Below are 10,868 nucleotides of genomic sequence, written 5' to 3'. Positions count from 1 at the left end.
CTGCAACTGTTACACTTGTGGAGTAATTTTAACGTCAGGGACTCCCAACCTATGGCTCAGGACCCAAACGTCGGTCACCATTAGATTTGTTAAGGATTGCCTGCTGGGCAATTCCCAGCTGCCTGGCCATGGCTGCACTAGCCCCTGTCTATCAAAAGGGGGATGCTAATGAGCCACTTCGGCAGATGCTAATGAGGTGCTCCCATGAATGTTCAGTGCCTTATTAGCATAATGACAGCCTCGCACGTTTCGAAAGTGCTGCTTTTGAAATGCATGCTGCCAGTGTAGGTGGGGCCTTTCGAAAGCACCCCTTCTTCCCAAAACCAAATAGGAAGAAGGGGCTTTCAAAATCTGGGGGGTCCTTCTGAAAGGCCCCTGTCTACACCAGTGGCATGTGTTTCAAAGCTGACGTTATGCTAATGAGGCACTGCATATTCATGGCAGCACCTCATTAGCATCTGCCAAAGTGGCTCATTAGCATCCCCCTTTCACATGGTGGGGATCTAATGTAGCCACGGCCCCTGTGGCTGTTAAAGAGGCCATTTGCAGTTTCTTAACACTGCTGCCTCAGGCAGATATCTATCACTTGAGATAGCAATTACTTTATGCCTAAGTCAGGGTTTCCCAACCCATGAGTTCCTAACATGGGTCATGATTACATTTCAAAAGGGTTACTAGCTGGGCTGGGCAGCTCCACAGGTGGCTGTTAAGAAGCCATTCACACTCTTGAAGTGGTTCTCAACTTCTTAATTGGATTAACAGTCATCAGGCAGTTAAATCAATCAATTACATTGAGAACCATTTCCTCTGCAGGGCAGAAAACTGCATACCTGAGGAGCAGTGCCCAGCTCAGGTAAGGCGGGGGGGGGGCTGAGTCCAAGGTTGGGATGGAGGGTGGAAGGGAGGGCAGAGCTGATCAACTTCCTAGCTTCCAACCTCTGCAAGAGGTGGGGTCCCCCCAGCTGGCTTCCAGCCATAGGAGTCGGGGTCCCTGCTCCTGGCCTCAGCCGGCTTCCAGCCACGGGGTGTCTGGGTCTCCCCCTGGCCCCACCAAGCATTCCTGTGACTGGCATTGTCAGCCAGGGCTTCCAGCTGTGGGGATTGGTCCTCCCCCTCCCTCCATACCAGCTGGGGTTCCTGCTGCTCGCACTGCCCGCTTCCAGCTGTGGGGGTCCCTGTGCTTTCCCTAGCTCCCTCCAGCCTGTTAGTGATGCCTAGCTCCTGAGTGTGACTCCCCTTGCCCCCTCTAGACCCCTGCAGCCACTGGCTGTGTCTACACGTGCCCCAAACTTCGAAATGGCCATGCAAATGGCCATTTCGAAGTTTACTAATGAAGCGCTGAAATGCATATTCAGCGCTTCATTAGCATGCGGGCGGCAGCCGCGCTTCGAAATTGACGCTCCTTGCCGCCGCGCGGCGCGTCCAGACGGGGCTCCTTTTCGAAAGGACGCTGCCTACTTCGAAGTCCCCTTATTCCCATGAGCTCAGCCACTGAGTGTGACTCCCCAAGCCCCTGATTGTGGGGTTTAAGCTGTGGGGAGAAGTTTGGGGATGAGTGTCTTTCCACCACAGCTCTGACTAACTATGGTAAATTAGTGTTATTATTTTATGAATATATTTCCCCTTTTCTATGAAATAACTATTATGAATATATAAACATGAGGGGGCACAATTTTATATTCTTCCCTAAGGTGCAAAATTAGCTAGTTACAGCACTGCCCCCCTCCTCCCCCTCCATTTTTGAATTGGCTTGAGTCACCAAGTCTTCCTGAATTGTCAGAATTGGTCCGCGCCTGGAAAAGGTTGGGAAGCGTTGGTTTATGTGAATAGACCCTTTGACTTCAGTAGGACTAGTCACAGAAATAAGTTCTATGCAGTGCAGTGTGAGTAAAAGTTACAGAATATGAACCCTGGTTATTCTGAAAATGCAGATTCACATTTGCCATATTATAGTTAAGAAGGAGCTGCCATTATGCCAGTGGAATTTATAAATGCCAGTATGTGGCATAATGACTATACTTACTAATGTATGAATGCCAGCAGCTCATAGTGTAGCAAACAGTCAGACACCTGATGACATGGCAGATGGAGATAAAATTAGCCAGAACTGCTGCAACAGTAGGATATTTACATAACACTACTAAATTTTGCCTCTCTGAACAGGGGCATGCACGTTGGTCATGTTGCTTTCCATATCTATGTGTAGTGATACACACAATATACTTCTTATCCCAACACTAATTACAAGCCTGACTAAGTGGAAAACAATGATGTGTTATACAAAAGAGTCCCCAGATTGCTGGCTTATAGCAGCTGCACACCATATTTTGCAAATGACAAACCGAGGAGGGAAATCCATCAGAACTTTTGCATTAGCTCTTTAGCTGAAATCGAGATATCTCTTCAATTCCAAACATCTGTTTCCAGACACTTGTAAATTGCCTTAGAAAATTACCTGTGGGGCTGAAATATCTCATACTTTCTTCAATGCCAGTCTTAAGATTTAATCACACAGAAGTGATGAGGTTTGCTGTTCTGGTTTCCACATTAACTGTAACATGGCCTTGTTGCACGTATGCGCTTAAAGGCAAATCCAATCTCATCTCCATGACAGAAGAGGTCTTGCAGGCAAAAGAACTTCTGTAGTTCTGTTATGTATGGAAGGCAACTGGATTTCAAGAAAACATGTAGGGGATATTGTATGGCATGAGTCTCATCTCTACAGCATGCACAGGGTTAGACTGAGGATCCACAAATACGTGATAACTAGGGTAGTTAGTGGTAATCAGCCATAAGACTTAAATAATTTCTGTGACCACTCAGTGGTCTTGGGAAGAAGATGCCTGAGATTTATTTTCTTCTTTTTTCTTTTCCACATATCAGGCTAGCTATTGGAACTAAGCATTAGGCTCTTGGTGCTGAGATTTGCCCTAAACTATTAAAACTTTAACTTAATTTTATGTGAATTTGTTGTTATTTCATTTCCATCTTTTATTAATAGTGTTTGTCCATTATAAGAATTTATAGGACAGTGCTGAGTATCTCCATTGCTGGTAAGTTTCTTCATACACTTTTATATTTTATTGTCAGTTCTTTTCAACACTTAACAGAGGGCTAACCATGTTAGTCTGTATCCGCAAAAACAACAAGAAGTCCTGTGGCACCCTATAGACTAACAGATGTTTTGGAGCATAAGCTGTCATGGGCAAAGACTCACTTCTTCAGATGCATCAATATATCTGTTAGTCTATAAGGTGCCACAGGACTTCTTGTTGTTATGACAATTAAGAACATAGGAATATAGGCATGGTTACTCTGGTACAGACCAATGCTCCATCCAGCCTTGTGTTTCATCTTCAGACAGTGGTTGGTGCCAGATGCTTTAGATGGAGTGAACAGATGCTGGCAACTGTTGAGGTGAACCATCGCCTGTCATCTGGATGCAGTTTCTGGCTGTTGGAGCTCCAGGGACACCTAAGGGCAAGGAGTTTCAACCCTCACTGTCTTCAGTAATAGCTATAATGAACCCACACTCCATGAAGTTATCTAACTCTTTTTTGAACCCAGTTATACTTTTGGCCTTCATAACATCCTCTGACAGGATGATCCCTAGGGTGACTGAGTTGTGTGAAGAAGTACTTCCTTTTGTTTTAAACTTGCAGCCTATTAATTGTATGGGGGACTTAGTTCTCCCTGCCCACTTTTTTCCTTCTTCTTTTTTCACCATCCCTGATTTATACATACATATCTATCTATCTATCTATCTCTATATATATATACACTCTGTATTTTCTTTTTGCTCCAAAATGTGATGAAGTGGGTCTTACCCACGAAAGCTCATTACCTAATAAATCAAAAAGGCAGCCCAGTAGCACTTTAAAGACTAACAAAATAATTTATTAGGTGATGAGCTTTCGTGGGACAGACCCACTTCTTCAGACCATAGCCATACCAGAACAGACTATGGTCTGAAGAAGTGGGTCTGTCCCACGAAAGCTCAGCACCTAATAAATTATTTTGTCAGTCTTTAAAGTGCTACTGGACTTCCTTTCTGTTTTGATAGAATATAGACAAATATGGCTCTCTCTCTGTTACTATTCACCATGCAATATCTAATAAATAAAATTTTTAGTCTTTAAGGTGCAAGAGGACTCTAGATGTTATTTTTTTTTTTTTTTTTTGTGAAGCTACAGTCTAAAACAGCTAGCTACCTTTCTGACACTTAGTTTTTGTATTATGCAAAAGGATAAATAACATTGCCCTATTCACTCTTCCCACACTAGTCATGATTTTATAGTTCTCCAGCATATCCCCACCCTTAGCTATTTCTTTTCTAAGATGAATTGTCCCACATCTCTCCTCATATGCCAACTTTTCCATACTTATCGTTTTTGTTCCCCTTCTCTGTACCTTTTCCAGTTCTAATATTCATTTTTTGAGATTCATATGTAAGTTCTCTAACATTTAATGAGAAGTGGAATTCAGTATAGGCATGAAGTTTTGAGATTAGTAATTTTCCTGGTGGTAGACTGGTGTAATGGCATTCACTGGTAAGCGATGGCATCAGCATTCCCATCAGTGAAGCTTCTTAATTGTGCAAGTTATAAGTAAATTGGGCTGATTGATTGCTCTCCAAGTTTTCTTTAACCCCAAATCTTTTCTACCTTGTCTCAAATCCTAATCAATAATTCAGCTTTTTCAGAATAACTCTCAGAGGACATATGATCACTTATTTAATATTCAGCACAGGCACAACACGATTCTATTTATTATTCCCATGGTTAATCCAGTTTATATTAAAATCTCAAACAACAATTCATTCTCTGGACTTTTTCCAATTTAAATGTTTTTAATATTGAGCTAAACCAGGCTTACACAAGCCAAATGACATGGTAATGATTGCTCTTCAGATCTGAAACAAACATTAATAAGTTAGCAAATCTAGGGAACTTTAAGATGTTGTGAGCATCACAAAAATTTGGCAAGTTTGTAAGACATATGGTACTTTATAAAACTTTTTATTTCAGAAGTAAAATACAAGGAGCTAGATTCCCAGAAAGTGTAAATTAGCACAGCACCACTGAAATCAATGAGTTACATGAACATATACTGGCTGATTAGCTGCCAAAGGCATTTTCGAGGAAAATTCAATGAAATCACAGTTTTTTTCCAATGAGGAAACCTCCATAATACAAACAATGAAAAAACAAACAAACGTAATGTAATTCTTTTGTGCCACTGTGCTTCTAACTACCAGCATAAAACAACCCAGACTAGAGTCTGCTTAGGTGGGAAATGGGATGCAAGTTGTAACACACTGGGAACTAGTGTGCCACAAATATTGTAAGGATTAGAAAATGCCTCAGGGATAAAATCATTTGGGCTGGATGCTGGAGAGACCTTTCTCTAGATTTTGAAATCCTTATTATGTGCATGGGAAGCTGGGAGTGACTGAGTGAAAAAGGTTGAGAGGGCAGGATGGAGAACAAACTTCTTTGGCCTATCAATGGATCTACTCTATGGCTGCTGTTCCAGCCACTGTCTCTATAGGGTCCCCCCTCCAGCCCACTCTTTGCCTTATTCACATCTTTCCCACCCCACGCAGGAAAGCACTTGTAGACAAGGATTCGCACCTGACAAGAAGTACCCACCTGCTGTACAGCCATCCTAAATCCTGCCTGTAAGCTGGGGGCCAAAGGCAGCAGCCAGGGAAAGTAACATTTTTCTAAAACGCTATTCAGGCCCAAGCTGTTTCCTCAGGCACCACAGTTTTATTGTCACAAAATAATTTTAAAGAAGAGCAAAGCAACTGATGACAGTCGCACCCACTTTCCATGGTTCATCAAGAGAAGGGGAAAGGACACTTCACTCCTCTTGGGTAGCCGTTCCTTTCTATTGCCTATTGTCTAGCCCTCCTATAACTCAGGAAGGAACTTGCTTTTTTCTTTCCTCATCTTCTTCAGAATGAGCCAGAAAGATGGCTTTATATAGTCTCAAATAGCAGTCATATAAATATAACCCCTCTCCATTATATTCCCTGTCTGGAGTCTACAACTCCTGGCTTCATTGGACCTAAAAGGGCTTCTGCCCTGTAACAGAGAGACTGGCTATACAAGTGCTCATAAGCCAGGGCACTGCTACACTGCTCTGATTCCCAATGCAACAGGATGGTTACACTACAAAAAGTGCCTCCACCTTCAGAGAGAGGGTGGCAAGATTTGTCCTCAAGCAACATAAGTTAACACCATGATGGAAACCAAACTCTGTAACATCTGCCTTCTTTGACCCGGGCTTCTGTGTGATTAATATAAAAATGTGTAGAAATTTGTCAAAAAAGAGACTAAATTATTTACCACTGTTCGGGGCATTTAATACTCTGTAGTGTCAGGAGCACTATTAATGCATTAAGAGACAGGTAATGGGAAAATAGTTTTTGGTGGAGTCTTGTGTAACAAGAGAACATAAAATTGGAGTGGCCTAGTTCTTTGTCCCAGAGATTGTGAAAGTGTGGTGGCAAACAAAAACATGAACTATGAGAGATTAACAAAGAACTGAGAGCATGAGCCCTTATGCACTAACATACTATCTAACACGTGCTGTTTATCATTTAGTTTGATCAAGACTGTGGACTGAAAACACACACACATACACACATACTGCAGCTCTAGAGGGTAGAGTGCAAATATAACGTAAGATACTTCTGTACTTCCATCATTCTGAGTCTGCTGTGTGCTGCTCTAGGTCACTGGCATAAACTAGAGCTGCATGAAGGCTGCTCCAGCTTATATTGCTTCCTCGTGGACAGAAGACCCAGTCTGTCAACTGAGGACAGCTGGGATGCAAGGAAGTTCCAGTCATGTCTACTTTATGTTGACCTGAGTCCTATGCTGGCAGCAATGCTGAGGGCTCTCAGGGGAACCATTAAGCTGATTCCATGGGTGCTATAGCCCTGGAAAACCCACAGGGGAAAAACTGAGTGCTTAGCACCCACTGGCACTCACGTTCCCCTCACCTCCAGTGCGTCCCATCTGATCATTCCTTCCCCTCTCTCCCAACATCCCCTGCATGCCAGAACTAGCTATTCTGTGGCTTGCAGGAGGCCCTGAGAAGGAGGGAAGGAGTGGAGATGTGGAGCAATTGGGGAGTGATGGGTACAGCTGGGGTGGGGTGGGACATTGCAGGAAGGGATGGAGTGGAGACATGTCAGAGAGTGGGAAGAGGTCAGTAATGGGAGGAAGCTTGGAGGCAGAGGTGGAGTTGCGGCTTGACTGGGAGAGGGGAGAGGTGGCATGGGGGGAGAGTTCAGTGGAAAGGCTGGAATGGTGACAGGCCAAGGGATGTTTCTCCCCTCGTCCCTCGGGTAGAGAAACGAACAGCACCTGTGATGCCAGCTGCCCACCACTGGCAAATACACTTCAAGCTAACTTTGTACTGGCAGTAGGATGCAAAGCTGCTGCACATGCAGTGCAGAAACTGGGGTGAAGTGTCTCTGGTGGAATTCCAGAGATACAGTAATTCCATTTTGGAAGGTTCACTTTGGAAAATGTTATGTGTTCTAAAATGGAGGATTCTCCAGTGTCATTGCACTGTGACCCCCTCCTGACAACAAAAGTTACTTCGCCATCCCAGCAGCGGAGACTGAAGCCTGAGCCTGCCCACTGTGCTGGCATGAGGGGAAAGGGGGAAAGCTGAAGCCCAAGAGGCTCAACCTGAGGTGGGGGACCTGGAACCCTGAGCCCTGCCACCAAGGACTGAAGCCCTCAGGCTTCAGCTACAGCCCTGGGAGGTAAGACTTGGGTCCCAGGTAGTGGGGCTCAAGTTTTGGGCTCAGGCTTCACTGTCAGCTCCAGCAAGTCTAACACCAGCCCTGGCAACCCCATTAAATTAGGGTCATGACTCGCTTTGTGGTCACAGACCTGTTTGAAAACCAATGTTCTCCAGAAAAGCAGTTCAGGAGCACTTTAAAGCTACAACTATTTGGGCATATTTGCAGAATGAACAATGAATGAAAAATCAAGACTCTGGTATTTGGCATAATGGACGGCTCGAATAGGAGAGGCAGATCCCACAGAGAACTGGTAGATGATATAGTAGATTGGTGCTGAGTTAGTCTACAGAAGCTAAATCATTCAGCACTGGACAGGGAAAGATGGAAAGAAATAGTGAGACAGGCATCAGACACCAACGGGTGCTGAGCCCCGGTTATTGATGATGATGATGATGATGAGTATGAATACTTTAAAGACTAAGGCTACGTCTACACGTGCACCCAACTTCGAAATAGCTTATTTCGATGTTGCGACATCGAAATAGGCTATTTCGATGAATAACGTCTACACGTCCTCCAGGGCTGGCAACGTCGATGTTCAACTTCGACGTTGCTCAGCCCAACATCGAAATAGGCACAGCGAGGGAACGTCTACACGGCAAAGTAGCACACATCGAAATAAGGGAGCCAGGCACAGCTGCAGACAGGGTCACGGGGCGGACTCAACAGCAAGTCGCTCCCTTAAAGGGCCCCTCCCAGACACACTTTCATTAAACAGTGCAAGATACACAGAGCCAACAACTAGTTGCAGACCCTGTATATGCAGCACGGACCCCCAGCTGCAGCAGCAGCAGCCAGAAGCCCTGGGCTAAGGGCTGCTGCACACGGTGACCACAGAGCCCCGCAAGGGCTGGAGAGAGAGTATCTCTCAACCCCCCAGCTGATGGCCGCCATGGAGGACCCCGCTATTTCGATGTTGCGGGACGCGGATCGTCTACACGTCCCTACTTCGATGTTGAACGTCGAAGTAGGGCGCTATTCCCATCCCCTCATGGGGTTAGCGACTTCGACGTCTCGCCGCCTAACGTCGATTTCAACTTCGAAATAGCGCCCAACACGTGTAGACGTGACGGGCGCTATTTCGAAGTTACTGCCGCTACTTCGAAGTAGCGTGCACGTGTAGACGCAGCCTAACAAAATAATTTATTAGGTGATGAGCTTTCGTGGGACTATTCAATATTAGGTTTACATAGTGCTTTTGATAGTTTGTTACAGTACTTCCTGCCATACAAACAGCCATTCAGAATCAGTATTGAAAGCAAAACTGTCTGCAAGGGCTGTTTCCCCCCTCATTTCCGGGGCTCCCATGACTTGTTTTCAGTGTCTTTGGGAAATCTTCCAAGGTAGCAGCATGCTGTTGCAGGAATAGAATACTCAGCCTGTGCTAAAGTGAGATTGATTGCTATGTGCAAGATTTCTCCAAAGGCTGATGGCTGTCAGATTTTGAGTCATGGAACTACTACTACTCCCACTTCAGAGAAAGACTGAGGAAAGCAAGGAAGTGAATTATTGTAGCAGCTGCTAGTTGATCTTTGCTAAGTGAACAGAAATCTCTTCTTTGCCAGTTGCTCTTTTGCCCTACCTGACATTCCCTAATGGGTGTAGGCCAATTTTGCTATAAGCTATAGCTGTGAAATTCTAGTGACTTATGCTCTCAGCTTTGCATGTGGAATTCTACTTAACAGGTGTAAATGAGGACACAATTTGGACATCTGTTTACTGGTAAGTCATATGGTAGATGTGAAGTCTTGAATGTTTTCAGAATCCATTAAGATAACAACCACACCACATGCCAATCTGAGCCTCATTTGCACCTTTTCATCATCTTGAAAACAGTTGGTATGAGTCAAGTGTTGACATATCCCTAGCGTTATGCTTCTTCACACACATTTAACTGATCAGAACATTCATTGGAAGACACATTTTACACTCTTCAAGTCTTTGTGTCTAGCATGCTAATTCCTATCTGTTGTGGTTCCCTCCCAGGGGATTAGTTTACCATGATGAGGGGATACAAAGAGATTTACAGTTGGGCTTTCTCAATAAGAGTGCGTGTATGTGTAGACAATAAGAAGGGAGACTTTATTTTGTTTGATATAAAACAAAAAGGGTGATCAAATAAGGGTAACAAGTTAAAAGCTTGCTAGAAAACCCTGTTAGAAATTTTTCTACCAGGAATCAATTTTCCCAAAGGCAATTTTGAAAATGGGCGTAAATTTATTTTGCCCTCTTTCCCATGTTGGTTTTCTGGTTCCTAACTTCTTCCTTTACATATGCAACAGATGCAGCAAGGACTGTCACTCTCATGTGGGTCTTCACAGTCACAGCCGACGCTGCAAATGAGGATGCCAAACGGAACTACGAAGGGCGCGATCCATAGTCTATGTAGACTGAAGGATGCTACTAACTTCTTCCTGGTTGGGGTCAAAATCTCACACTACAGCTTTTAAGAGGAACACTTTCGCTTTCAAGTGTAAATATGACACTGGGTTGGGGAAGGTGGGGGTGAGGAAATAAGGTTTTTGGCCTGAGGGCTGCATTAGCATATAGTTCTCCAGGGTGGAGTTACAGGAGATGACTGCCACATGGGTGGCGGTTGCCATATAGAGGTGAGATTTTCATTCTGGAAACTCACACTTGCACAGTGTGGCTCTCTGTGCGCTGGAGGATGGTGGAAATTGTGAGCTGGAAGCTGAGGTGCACAGGGCAGGCAGAGCAGGGCAAGCCCCTAATTACGCTCGTCACGTGAAATGGGGCAAGCTCATAACTTCAATCCATAGTGGGAGCTCTAGAGCCAGATTGAAAGGTCTGCCAAGCCAGATGCAGCCCTCTCTTTGCCCACCACTGCCAAAACACCTAAAGGTGTAAACATTACTTTTTCTCTGACTCATGCATCTGACAAAGCGGATCTTTGCACACAAAAGCTTATGCTCCAAAATATCTTATTAGGTGAGCTTTTGTGGGACAGACCCACTTCTTCAGACCATAGCCAGACCAGATCAGACTCAATATTTAAGGCACAGAGAACCAAAAACAGTAA

Source organism: Carettochelys insculpta, chromosome 2, assembly GCF_033958435.1.
Source record: "Carettochelys insculpta isolate YL-2023 chromosome 2, ASM3395843v1, whole genome shotgun sequence".
NCBI classification, from domain to species: Eukaryota; Metazoa; Chordata; order Testudines; family Carettochelyidae; genus Carettochelys; species Carettochelys insculpta.
This window is presented reverse-complemented; position numbering follows the sequence as displayed.